The sequence below is a fragment of the Entelurus aequoreus genome, linkage group LG14, assembly GCF_033978785.1.
Source record: "Entelurus aequoreus isolate RoL-2023_Sb linkage group LG14, RoL_Eaeq_v1.1, whole genome shotgun sequence".
Lineage (NCBI taxonomy): Eukaryota > Metazoa > Chordata > Actinopteri > Syngnathiformes > Syngnathidae > Entelurus > Entelurus aequoreus.
In genome coordinates this window covers 9,752,596-9,766,937 of record NC_084744.1, presented here as the reverse complement: position 1 = coordinate 9,766,937, position 14,342 = coordinate 9,752,596, and the positions used below count along the sequence as shown (strand labels likewise).

Here is a 14,342-nt window from a genome sequence, read left to right as displayed (position 1 = left end):
TTTAATTGAACACTATTGCAGTCTAAAACACATTTGTCAACATAAACAAGCATCAAATAATTATAGTTGGGTAATACTTACTCTTACAGTGTCTGCAAGGGAGAAGTGTATTAGAAAGTATCCAGTAACAAACGTGTCTGCATCATTCAACTTACTGTGTCACTAGTTTAACTTAAGAGAGAACTGCACTTGTTTTGGAATTGTGTCTATAATTAACAATCCTTATGTAATATATATATATATATATATATATATATATTATATATATATATATATATATACACTACCGTTCAAAAGTTTGGGGTCACATTAAAATGTCCTTATTTTTCAATGAAGATAACTTTAAACTAGTCTTAACTTTAAAGAAATACACGCTATACATTGCTAATGTGGTAAATGACTATTCTAGCTGCAAATGTCTGGTTTTTGGTGCAATATCTACATAGGTGTATAGAGGCCCATTTCCAGCAACTATCACTCCAGTGTTCTAATGGTACAATGTGTTTGCTCATTGGCTCAGAAGGCTAATTGATGATTAGAAAACCCTTGTGCAATCATGTTCACACATCTGAAAACAGTTGAGCTTGTTACAGAAGCTACAAAACTGACCTTCCTTTGAGCAGATTGAGTTTCTGGAGCATCACATTTGTGGGGTCAATTAAACGCTCAAAATGGCCAGAAAAAGAGAACTTTCATCTGAAATGCGACAGTCTATTCTTGTTCTTAGAAATGAAGGCTATTCCACAAAATTGTTTGGGTGACCCCAAACTTTTGAACGGTAGTATATATATATATATATATACATATATATATATATATATATATATATATATATATATATATATATATATATATATATATATATATATATATATATATATATATATATATATATGTATATATATATATGTATATATATACAGTATATATATATATATATATATATATATATATATATATATATATATATATATATATATATATATATATATATATATATGTATATATATATGTATATATATATATATATATATATATATATATATATATATATATATATATACATATATATATATATATATATATATATATATATATATATATATATATATATATATATATATATATATATATATATACATATTGTTTTCTGTTTTCATGCATTCTAACAAAATTCCGCTACCAATGGAGGTAACGAGATTAGCTCTATTCCGCCTATAAGGCGTTTTAAAAACCTCCAAAAACCTCCATAAATGTTGCAAGTATGTATGTAATGTAGTAACATTCATAATAACATGTAATATTTACATATTTTGATCATTTTAAGCATACAGCAGCGTACTGATTTCACAGACGCATCACAACGTTCACTTTCCCTTCAACAACAACACGACTACTAAGCATGGCAGACTCGATGAGAGACAACAAAGACTACTTTGGGACAAATGATGATCCAGAAACGTCTATTTTTTTAATCCTGAATATAAGGAGGATGATGTACAAGTTTTAGAAGCTCTGGGTTAAACAGATGCAGCTTTAGTCAAACACTAAGCATCATGTAGCAGTATTGCTAAGTGCTAAACAAGATATACAAACATAATCAAATAATCACTTACTGTACAATGTCTGCTCTCACTGGGATAAAGACTGATGGGATGTTTATATCTTCCTCTTTATATCAGCAATTCATCATAATCCTCACAAAATAAGCGTCTTTTCGTGTCTTTCTCACCATTTCCGGGTTTAAGTTGGATGTCAAAGTTAACCAACTTGTGGGTTTATGTCCACAACCTTCTACTATCCATGTGAGAGGCATGATTTATAATCTAGAATTAACTTTCACCAACTCATGTAGCAGTATAAGCTAGTTAGCTCTCTCTGTTAGCGCTCATAATAACAATATCGCTAACACTTGTTAATATTCAGGTCAAAAAAACATGAGTATTGTTGTCAGGTTCAAACACTGATGACATCTATTAAACAAGACAAGAAGCAAGGAATTAAACAGAGACAGAATTAAAATTTGGCTCAATTGAGGAGAGACGTCTGGACTGTACTCTTTGAACAGTCTCACTACGCTCTGGCGAAAGATTGTACGCCTCCTCTTTTATTTGGACTTTCCCTGATTACATGGCAACAGCTGTTTCTAAGGCATGGGGGTCGTAAACAGCCATCGCCTTTGATTACAACAGTTCAAAGAAAAGGTTGTAAAACAGTTCAAAGAAGACGTGCCTGGAGGGGAGTCTGGTCCTGCTTCCTCTTGGCTTTATAGATCTCGGGTCAAGACAATATTTTTCTCTTGATTACAATACACGAAAGAAACAGAACACCTTCATGTTGCTTCCCATCCTACACAGTGGAGTTTTACAAGCCTTCTGCTTGGTAGGATTAAAGACAGCTTTTGTCTGCTCGCCGGGAACTCATTGAAACACAAAGTTTTGTGATAACTTAGATACAATTGGGGCGGTATAGCTCGGTTGGTAGAGCGGCCGTGCCAGCAACTTGAGGGTTGCAGGTCCGATCCCCGCTTCCGCTATCCTAGTCACTGCCGTTGTGTCCTTGGGCAAGACACTTTACCCACCTGCTCCCAGTGCCACCCACACTGGTTTGAATGTAACTTAGATATTGGGGTTCACTATGTAAAGCGCTTTGAGTCACTTGAGAAAAAGCGCTATATAAATGTAATTCACTTCACTACAATTATTCTAACAATTGTTGGTGCTTTTTTTTAGATGTTTTTGGAGGGTTTATGGCCGCTATAGTTTACTCATATTAACTGGAGGTTAGCCACCTCTTACTTTCCGTATTTTATGAGTTAGAATGCATAAAAAGGAAAAACATGTGCTCTTGTTTTACATAAGGATTGTGAATGATAGGCAAAATAACCAAAAAAAACGTTTCCCCTTTTAATGAAGTACCGTGCGCACTGGAGTAGGTGTTGCCAAAAAACAGAATGTTGAAATAACAGCTAAAACATACGGAAATGAAAAACATGTAGGAGAAAATGCAAACCTGTTTGTTACGCCAACCACAGATATTCAACTCATTAGGCTGCATTTAAGTTATATCACGTTATATGATATTTTTAAAGCTGCCTTTGTTCCGATGACACAAAGAACAGTGTGATCACTAAGCAAACCTTGTCAATGTGTGAAAAGTATATTTGTTTGAGGAGGTCTGGACCACAAATGTGGACCCAACAGGCACCAAAGTCAGCCACACTGTACCAGCTTCATTTCTCAAGCACTCACAGTTGAGCTCATTTCAAAAAGAAAAAGTGAGAAAAGATCCAACTTATTAGCCAGTGCTGATGCAACGCGGATGAAAGCACTCATTACCACGCACACTCGTCCTGGCGCACGCACTTGGAGAGCGACCCAGTTTGCACGTGTCTTCTACACCTACTTTGTGGGTCCATGGATGCGTTGGAACGTTCTGTTTGCATCAGGATGCCTTTGATGAATACTCCGTGTTTGTTTAATTTATGCTCCGTGCGCTTTGGGAGCTTGTCTTGGCAGACAAAAGAAGTTTTCTAGTAGGATAGGCATGTACCATACGGATTAGGCATGCTCCGATCCGGGTTTTATACTGCCGATTCCATACCGATCAGCCGATACCAATACCCGTCACATGTGTTTATTTATTTACAGTGTGTGCTATTATTATTATTAGCCTTTATTTAACCAGGTAAAATCCCATTGAGATCAAAGATCTCTTTTCCAAGGGAGACCTGGCCAAGAGGGCAGCAGCAAGGTTACATTAAAAACAGTAAACAAATACATAAAACATCACATTTACGACATTAAAACTTGCTCACATAACACATGTGCATACAGACAAGGTAGACTGCAGTCCTTTCACAGAAGCTTTAAACTCATTCAAGGGTTTGAAGTTTAATATTCGATTGTAGGTTATTCCAAGCCTTCGCTGCTGAAAACCTAAATGCTTTCTTGCCCAGTTCAGTTCTTACTTTGGGACGACAAATTGCAGAACATTCATTGAACGAAGATTGTGACTTCCTTGTTTCTTTTCTGTGCTATTGGCAGGTCAACAATATCAACACAATATTTTAACTTGTTTATTATTCTGTTTTATTACAAGTCAGTGTTGGTGCCAGGAATTTTCAAAATGTGGTCCCCGTCAAGTCATAAAAATGGATTCTCACAGTACATTTTTGGGGTGTCACTTTTTTGTAACTGTATTGAAAACTAGAGGTGTCCGATAATGGCTTTTTTGCCGATATTGTCCAACTCTTAATTACCAATTCCGATATCAACCGATACTGATATATACAGTCGTGGAATATGCCTAATTTTGTTGTGATGCCCTGCTGGATGCACTAAACAATGCAACAAGGTTTTCCAAAATGAATCAACTCAAGTTATGGAAAAAAGTGCACTGCCATATTTATTATTGAAGTCACAAAGTGCATTATTTTTTTTAACATGCCTCAAAACAGCAGCTTGGAATTTGGGACATGCTCTCCCTGAGAGAGCATGAGGAGGTTGAAGTGGGCGGGGTTGGGGGGGGGTAGGGGGTAGCGGGGGGTGTATATTGTAGCGTCTCGGAAGAGTTAGTGCTGCAAGGGGTTCTGGGTATATGTTCTGTTGTGTTACGGTGCGGATGTTCTCCCGAAATGTGTTTGTCATTCTTGTTTGGTGTGGGTTCACAGTGTGGCGCTTTTTTGTAACAGTGTTAAAGTTGTTTATACGGTCACCCTCAGTGTGACCTGTATGGCTGTTGACCAAGTATGCTTTGCATTCACTTGTGTGTGTGTGAAAAGCCGTAGATATTATGTGATTGGGCCGGCACGCAAAGGCAGTGCCTTTAAGGTTTATTGGCGCTCTGTACTTCTCCCTACGTCCGTGTACACAGCGGCGTTTTAAAAAGTCATACATTTTACTTTTTGAAACAGATACCGATAATTTCCGATGTTACATTTTAAAGCATTTATCGGCCGATAATATCGGCAGTCCGATATTATCGGACATCTCTAGTTAGAATACATGAAAAAGGAAAAACAAATGTTTTTGTTTTACATAAATGTTGTTAATCATCAGCTAAATTCCAGAAAAAGTGCAGTTCCCCTTTAAAAGTAAAAAATGCTCATATTCCAGTTAAGTTTGAGTTTATTCGGAACATGCATGCATACAACCTACTCAGTGGCCTAGTGGTTAGAGTGTCCGCCCTGAGATCGGTAGGTTGGGAGTTCAAACCCCGGCCGAGTCATACCAAAGACTATAAAAATGGGACCCATTACCTCCCTGCTTGGCACTCAGCATCAAGGGTTGGAATTGGGGGTTAAATCACCAAAAATGATTCCCGGGCGCGGCACCGCTGCTGCCCACTGCTCCCCTCACCTCCCAGGGGGTGATCAAGGGGATGGGTCAAATGCAGAGGACAAATTTCACCACACCTAGTGTGTGTGTGTGACAATCATTGGTACTTTAACTTTAACTTTAACGTGATACATCACAATTTCCAGTTTCTCTTTTCAACATGTTCGAAAAGGAGTAGGAAGAAGCAGAGCTTATTTAATCCTACCCCTTTTCTTTTACATAACAGTTGCTAAAACTTTTGTTCACCCCCTGTTTTCAATTTATTCACAATATACTCCATAAGTAATCACAATAAAAATAAATAAATAAATAATAATTGGTGAAGTATGTTATATTTCATATGGTGAGATGAGTAAGATTATCTAGAAAATGAATGGATGGATGAAATAAATTGAGAATGTTTATCATGGTTCTTCTTCTTTGTACTTTGTAAACACTTTAAGTTTGAAGAGTTTCTTGAAGTGGATCACATTAGTACATTGTTTGATTGCTTTGCTTAATACATTCCATCATTTAACTCCACATACAGATATACTGAAGGTCTTAAGAGTTGTACGTGCATACAAATGTTTTAAATGACATTTTTCTCTAAGATTATATTTCTCCTCTTTTTTTTGAGAAGAATGTTGGTCAATGTTGGTCAACTTTGACATCCAACTTACACCCGGAGATGGTGAGAAAGACACGAAAAGAAGCTCATATGTTGTGCGTCATATTTTAATAAAATGTATTCAAAAATCAACTTTTTTCAACTATCTTTTTTCCCCTGTAACTGTCACTTCTTTTACCAAAAGTGACTAGGGATGTCCGATAATATCGTCAGTCCGATATTATCGGACATCTCTAGTTACTAAATTGTTGTTCTATTTAGGACAGTTGGAGGTTGGGGTTACACATTCTGAGGCATTATTCTTTTCAAGGGATGTGACATAGCAAAACGCACATCAATGTCTCCAAAACAAATTATAGTGATAGCAGTTCAGCTGATAGTAGACGAGTATTGTGAGTGCGTGTTCTTCAAATGTAGTCTAACGACTTTCAAGACCAATTTACGCTGAGTCTGGTTGAGTTTTTGAGATTAGTCAGATTACTTTTATTTTTTTAAATGTCATTGTACAAAAATAATAATGAATCAAAAATAATGAATTATTTACCTATTAAAGGCTCCAATTACTTCACACTAGAGATGTCCGATAATATCGGACTGCCGATATTATCGGCCGATAAATGCTTTAAAATGTAATATCGGAAATTATCGGTATCGGTTTCAAAATTATCGGAATCAGTTTCAAAAATGTATGACTTTTTTTACACGGACGTAGAGAGAAGTACAGAGCGCCAATAAACCACACAGTCACATAATATCTACGGCTTTTCACACACACAAGTGAATGCAACGCATACTTGGTCAACAGCCATACAGGTCACACTGAGGGTGGCCGTATGAACAACTTTAACACTGTTACAAATATGCGCCACACTGTGAACCCACAACAAACAAGAATGACAAACACATTTCGGGAGAACATCCGCACCGTAACACAACATAAACACAACAGTACAAATACCCAGAACCCCTTGCAGCACTAACTCTTCCGGGACACTACAATATACCCCCCCTCTCCCTCAACGCACTTTGTGACTTCAATAATAAATATGGCAGTGCCATGTTGGCATTTATTTCCCATAACTTGAGTTGATTTATTTTGGATATTATTGTGTTAATTCCACGACTGTATATATCGGTATCGGTTCATATCAGAATCGGTAATTAAGAGTTAGACATTATCGGATATCAGCAAAAAAGCCATTATCGGACATCTCTAGTAGTAACAAAATATATGTTTTATGCTATTATGGTATAACTGTAAAAACTAAACTTGTGATATTACGTGAGCTCGAGAAAAAGCGCCAGTCTCTGTGACAGGCAGCTGAGTCTTTTTTCCATTCCTCTTTTAATGCTTCCATCTCTCGCACATGAGCCTGGATCTTCTTGTCCAAGCCCTGTGATACTTGTAGCATATTAATCCTCTACTGTGATATTACTCCTGCTGGTGTTCACTGGAGCTTTACAGTGTATCTTTCTGCCTGATACACACAAAGCACATTAACTACGATGGGTACTGTATATATCTGTCTGGTGATGGAATAGCACATGAACCAATAACCCTTGCAGGGTGTGCGTGTCCTTGTTTGCTTCAAAATACTTTATGCCGTTGAACACCATTTACGCCTCGCTATATATATCATTTGAATAATTACAGGCATGTTTGGATTTAAATCCATTTAATCAAGGCAGTCCTACTACGGTGTAGGAGGATACAACAGCTAACAGCAAATTAGCGCTCCTCAATGTAAACAAAAGGGTGGAGCTACACCTGACATTCACTGTAGCGATACCAACTACAAGAACTGTATATACCTGGTCGATATCTTGTATTATCACAAAATGTTTAGTCATATTTTTATTGATTATAAAGTCATGAAATACAGGGTCCTGGCACACCCTGCTTCGTTGCAGGCCACGCCCCCCTCCACAATGTTAAAAGAGGAAGTAAGCAGATATTAACAGTAAATGAACAAGTAGAAATGGTGTTGACAAAATAATAGGTAGATAAATGACACAATATGTTACTGCATACCAACGTTCCCTCTAAGGCAGTGTTTTTCAACCACTGTGCCGCGGCACACTAGTGTGCCGTGAGATACAGTCTGGTGTGCCGTGGGAGACTATCTAATTTCACCTATTTGGGTTAAAAATATTTTTTGCAAACCAGTAATTATAGTCTGCAAATGATGTGTTGTTGTTGAGTGTCAGTGCTGTCTGGAGCTCGGCAGAGTAACCATGTAATACTTTTCCATATCAGTAGGTGGCAGCCGGTAGCTCATTGCTTTGTAGATGTCGGAAACAGCGGGAGGCAGCGTGCAGGTAAAAAGGTGTCTAATGCTTAAACCAAAAGTAAACAAAAGGTGAGTGCCCCTAAGAAAAGGCATTGAAGCTTAGAGAAGGCTATGCAAAACAAAACTAAAACTGAACTGGCTACAAAGTAAACAAAAACAGAATGCTGGACGACAGCAAAGACTTACTCTGGAGCAAAGACGGCGTCCACAATGTACATTTAAAACTGACATGACAATCAACAATGTTCCCACAAAGAAGGATGGAAACAACTGAAATATTCTTGATTGCTAAAAAGAAGTAGATGCGGGAAATATCGCTCAAAGGAAGACATGAAACTGCTACAGGAAAATACCAAAAAAAGACACAAAGCCACCAAAATAGGTGCGCAAGACAAGAACTAAAACACCACACAAAGGAAAACAGCAAAAAAACTCAAAATAAGTCACGGCGTGATGTGACAGGTGGTGACAGTACAACTACTTTGAGACAAGAGCTATATTGATGCATGCTTGGTTATGGTTTAAAGTCATATCCAACAATTGCGACAACGTCTTTTTACTGTCAACTGAGTTTAGTTTTTTAATGATTTCTGCTGGTGGTGTGCCTCCGGATTTTTTCAACGAAAGAAATGTGCCTTGGCTCAAAAAAGGTTGAATAACACTTCTCTAAGGTGCGCGCCTGTGCAATTGCGCACTGCTCAAGCGTCCTCTGCGTACGGCAAATCTATGCCGCGCACAAAATCAAATAAAAAAATAAGCGCATAACAATTTTCGACACACGGACACGACAGAGAAAACAGTTTTCGTCATCATTGTTGAAATATTGTAACGTCTGTCGAGACGCTTTGAGGACATGAATTCCATCGATCACTTTACTGAGCAAAACTCTTTATTGTCGGCCATAAACACATCACCAAAACATTAGTAAAAAAATGATATCTAGCAAAAGTGGTCATTTTCTGCAGTACAAACCAGACCAAAAGCAACTTTGTTATATCAACAGCAGCCGCTCGCTCTTTCTCACTTGCACCAACACATGCACATATGGCACTTAGCCAGTGATGCGTTTACAGACACACAAAAAGTCGGACAACTCCAACACCACACATAAAGTGTCATTCCAGGTCGTTACACTATGATTTACCAATCAAATGTGTGCTTATTCTAGTGTCATTTATTAGGAATCTTAATTTATAAATATTAATCATTAAATGCTGTTAGTATATTAAATAAATACTAATAAAAATATATGTTTTACAAACAGGAAGTTGCAGGAATGTACACATCATCCCCTGCTTACATCTCATTGTGCAACATGTGAATGTTTTAATGGGAACTAAATGCAATGTCTGAAAGGGGTACAAACTATTTCCAAAGCAGGACCTCCACCCGGACAAACAATACAAGTACACAGTTCATGAAAAACAATATTTTTTGTTATTGTCATTGTAAGTCATCTTAAACACTTATATTAGAAAATCATCTCATTAGAGGGAACATTGCTGTATACGTCAGCAGACTAATGAGGAGCCTTTGTTTGTTTACTTACATCTAAAAGACAAGTTGTCTTGTATGTTCAACATCTTATTTCATGCATAAATTATTCTTCCCTGCTTCCTCGCTTCTTTGCTCGTCAAACTGCATCGTAGATTATAAATCATGCCTCTCACCTGGATAGTAGAAGGCTGAGGACGTATTCCCACAAGTTGGTACACTTTGACAGCCAATTTAGACCCCAAATTGGCGAGAACGACACTAAAAGATGCTTGGTTCCACCCCCCTTGTCTTCACGAGGATTATGAGTCATTCTTCATCTAAATGGGAATATATGAACATCCGAGCAGTCGGCATCCTAATGATCTACACCTGACATCCACTGTACCGATACCAAGTACAAGAACCGTATGTACGTAGTCGATATCTTGCATTATCACAAAATGTTTAGTCATATTTTTATTGTTTATAAAGTCATGAAATATGTCCCTGAACACTGAAGAACTTTAATTATGACCAATGTATGATCCCACTTAGTATCGGATCCATACCCAAATTTGTAGTATCAGCCAAAACTAATGTAAAAGTATCAAAGAAGAGAAGAATAAGTGATTATTACATTTGAACAGAAGTGTAGGTAGAACATGTTAAAAGAGGAAGTAAGCAGATATTAACAGGAAATGAAAAAGTAGAAATAGTGTTGACAAAACAATAGGTGTATAAATGACACAATATGTTACTGCACACGTCAGCAGACTAATTAGGAGTCTTTGTTTGTTTACTTACTACTAAAAGACAAGTTGTCTAGTATGTTCAACATCTTATTTCATGCATACATTATTCTTTAATTACAATTAGAAACATATTTTTCATGTCCCGTAACATTTTCTGTTAAAATAAAGCTAATATCACCATTTTTTTCGGTGCCCTTATTTTGAAAAGCATCAAAAACACATCCAAAAGTATTGAAATACACTGCAGGCATGTGATTTTTCGGAAATACGTCTTTTTTATCTCTGTAAAAATATTTTTAAAATATGTTCCGTTTTTCTTCGTTTTTTCCGATCTACAATGTGCGTTAAAATCTCGATCCGTCTCTTTGCCGTACCTGCCAACAACTACGGTTTTCCCGTAGTGAGTAAATTTTTTGTTAATCCATTCTGGCTTGCGGCTGTAGTGGTAAAAACTATGGTTTTCCATTAAAATTGATTACCGTATTTTTCGGACTATAAGGCGCACTTAAAATCCTTTCATTTTCTCAAAAATCAAAACCGGTGCACCTAATGTACGGAATAATTCTGGTTGTGCTTACCGACCTCGAAGCAATTTTATTTGGTACATGGTGTAATGATAAGTGTGACCAGTAGATGGTAGTCACACGTAAGAGACACGTGTAGACTGCAATATGACGCCAGTAAAGAACACCAAAACTTTAAATGTTTCATTGAAAATACAGAACATTACACACGGCACTCAAAAATCTGTCACAATGTTTTAGAATAGAATAGAAAGTACTTTATTGATCCCTGGGGGAAATTCAGCACGTATGCCAGTATGACTTTGAAGCCGCACCACTTAATGGATTTTCGGCCCAATACAGCTACCGTAGTCAGAGATACAAGTATTATTATGGTGTGTGTTTATAAGGACCGCAAAATGGCACCCATTAGCAGACATTATCTGGTGTTTTGTTTCACAATATTATGCAAAACCAACCTTCTTGTATCTGCTGATGTGTATTTGAAATCTGCATAAGTGCTGAAAATGTGCGCACGTTCCTGTAGTCTGTGCCAATGCCGTAGTCTCCAAGCTTCTTCTTTTTCTCTATCTTCTTGTTATGGGACATTCATCCTCCGCTGTTGCCATTTCTACTATAAAGTAGTGTAAAGTTCTTACTTATATCTGTCAGTAGACCCGCTATGGAAGCGCTAAAAACATACCGGTGTAGTGAGTTTACATTATTCACCCAAGGAACTTTAGTTATTAGAGTGTTTCGGTCAGACGGTTTTTCACGGTACACATTTCCTGAGGAGATGCTGCTCCGTTATTGATTGAAGTAAAGTCATTAAAACAGTTAGCGCCATCTTTTGACACATCTTCCCCTCCCGTCCTTGCACGCTACACCGCTACAACAAAGATGACGGCGAAAAGACACTGTCGAAGGTGAGCCACGTAAATAAGAGCGCCCACAAAACGGCACATCCCGAAGCGACTGTCAGGAAGCGGCTTGAAGATGATCTGTAAAACGTAATCTATGCAACATTTTGACCAAAGAACCACCATTACATGTTATGTAGACCACAAGGAAGTCTTTTACATTTTGAAAAAATATCTGTGTTGGCCCTGTGGTGAGGGGGCGACTTGTCCAAGGTGTACCCCGCCTTCCGCCCGAATGCTGCTGAGATAGGCTCCAGCACCCCCCGCTACCCCAAAAGGGACAAGCGGTAGAAAATGGATGGATATATATATATTTATGACTCCTTTAATGTGCTCTATAATCCGATGTGCCTTGTATATGAAAAAGATTGAAAATAGACCATTCATCTGCAGTGCCCCTTATAATCCGGTGCGCCGTATGGTCCGGAAAATACGGTACAGTTTTTGATAGTCCATTCCGGTTTGCGGCTGCAGTGGCAAAAACTATGGTTTTCCATTAGAAATTATTAACTTAAAAATAGAGATGTCCGATAATGGCTTTTTTGCCGATATCCGATATTCCGATATTGTCCAACTCTTAATTACCGATTCCGATATCAACCGATACCGATATATACAGTCGTGGGATTAACACATTATTATGCCTAATTTTGTTGTGATGCCCCGTTGGATGCATTAAACAATGTAACAAGGTTTTCCAAAATAAATTAACTCAAGTTATGGAAAAAAATGCCAACATGGCACTGCCATATTTATTATTGAAGTCACAAAGTGCATTATTTTATTTAACATGCCTCAAAACAGCAGCTTGGAATTTGGGACATGCTCTCCCTGAGAGTGCATGAGGAGGTTGAGGTGGGCGGGGTTGAGGTGTGTGTGTGTGTGTGGGGGGGGGGGGGGTATATTGTAGCGTCCCAGAAGAGTTAGTGCTGCAACAGGTTCTGGGTATTTGTTGTGTTGTGTTTATGTTGTGTTACGGTGCGGATGTTCTCCCGAAATGTGTTTGTCATTCTTTTTTGGTGTGGGTTCACAGTGTGGCGCATATTTGTAACAGTGTTAAATTTGTTTATACGGTCACCCTCACACTGCATTGCATTCACCTGTGTGAAAAGCCGTAGATATTACCGTAATTTCCGGACTATAAGCCGCACCTGACTATAAGCCGTGCCAGCTAAATTTAGGGGAAAATACAGATTGCTCCATATATAAGCCGCACCCGACTATAAGCCGCAGGGTTTTGATGTGTAATTAGCGTAGTATATAGGGGTTCCTGCTACCACGGAGGGGATTGTCGGGACAGAGATGACTGTTTGGGAACGCAAAGCGTCCCATTTATTAACAATAAATCTTTCAATCATTCAATCAAACTTTCACATCTTTGACATGGCGAACAGCATTCGTGCAGAGTACAAATAATACAACGGTGCAAAGTAATACAAAGTGCTCGCCTGTACGTTATCAAAATAACCAGCCTACCGGTATATGAAAAGTCAGTCTTTAATCATTGTGTCATCGTCTTCCTCCTGCGTACTAAAACCACCGAAATCCTCTTCGTCGCTGTAGGAGAAGAACAGGCCGTAAATAAGCCGCACTGTTGTATAAGCCGCAGGGACCAGAACGAGGGGAAAAAGTAGCGGCTTATAGTCCGGAAATTACGGTATGTGACTGGGCCGGCAAGCAAAGGCAGTGCCTTTAAGGTTTAATGGCGCTCTGTACTTCTCCCTACGTCCGTGTACCCAGCGGCGTTTTAAAAAGTCATACATTTTACTTTTTGAAACCGATACCGATAATTTCCGATATTACATTTTAAAGCATTTATCGGCCGATAACATCTCTACTTAAAAATCGAAGCTGGACCAGACCCCTGACTTATTTTTCATTCAATTCAAATCACATGCCTGATTTAGGTACCGGTACCGCAATATTGTTTAAAGGACGACCCAGGAACTAGGGTTGGATTTGGGGGTTGAATCACCAAAATGATTCCCGAGCGCGGCCACCGCTGCTGCTCACTGCTCCCCTCATTGCTCCCCTCACCTTCCAGTGGGTGGAACAAGGGAATGGGTTAAATGCAAAGGGTAATTTCATCAGTGGTACTTTAACTTGAACTTTACTCCGACTAAACAACTCCCACATACAGAACGTGCTCCTGGAGAGTTAATTTGTTTATTTCATGTGTCGCATATATTAAGTAAACACGACCTTAGTGCACAATAAGGACACACTCTGTTTTAATATTTTGCCCTGTTCATTTGTGTGTCTTAACTACATTTTCGTTCAGAGCAAATCAAGCCAAGAGTCCTGCAGAGCAAAGTGCAAAGCCACTTTCATGTTGGTGTTTTTAATGAAATTCTACATCTCCTGAGAGTGGAACCTGCCTGCTGGCTTCAAGAGGACTTTGAGCCTTAAAACAGAATAAGGACTCCTGTGATCTGTCACAGTAAAATCTAT

The 14,342-nt window shown here is 38.2% G+C and overlaps 1 protein-coding gene across 1 annotated transcript in view; it reads left to right on the top strand.

Moving 5' to 3' along the window:
• erbb4b (erb-b2 receptor tyrosine kinase 4b) overlaps positions 1-14,342 on the top strand; it is a 1,077,295-nt gene that overhangs the window by 921,193 nt on the left and 141,760 nt on the right. The window lies entirely within an intron of this gene.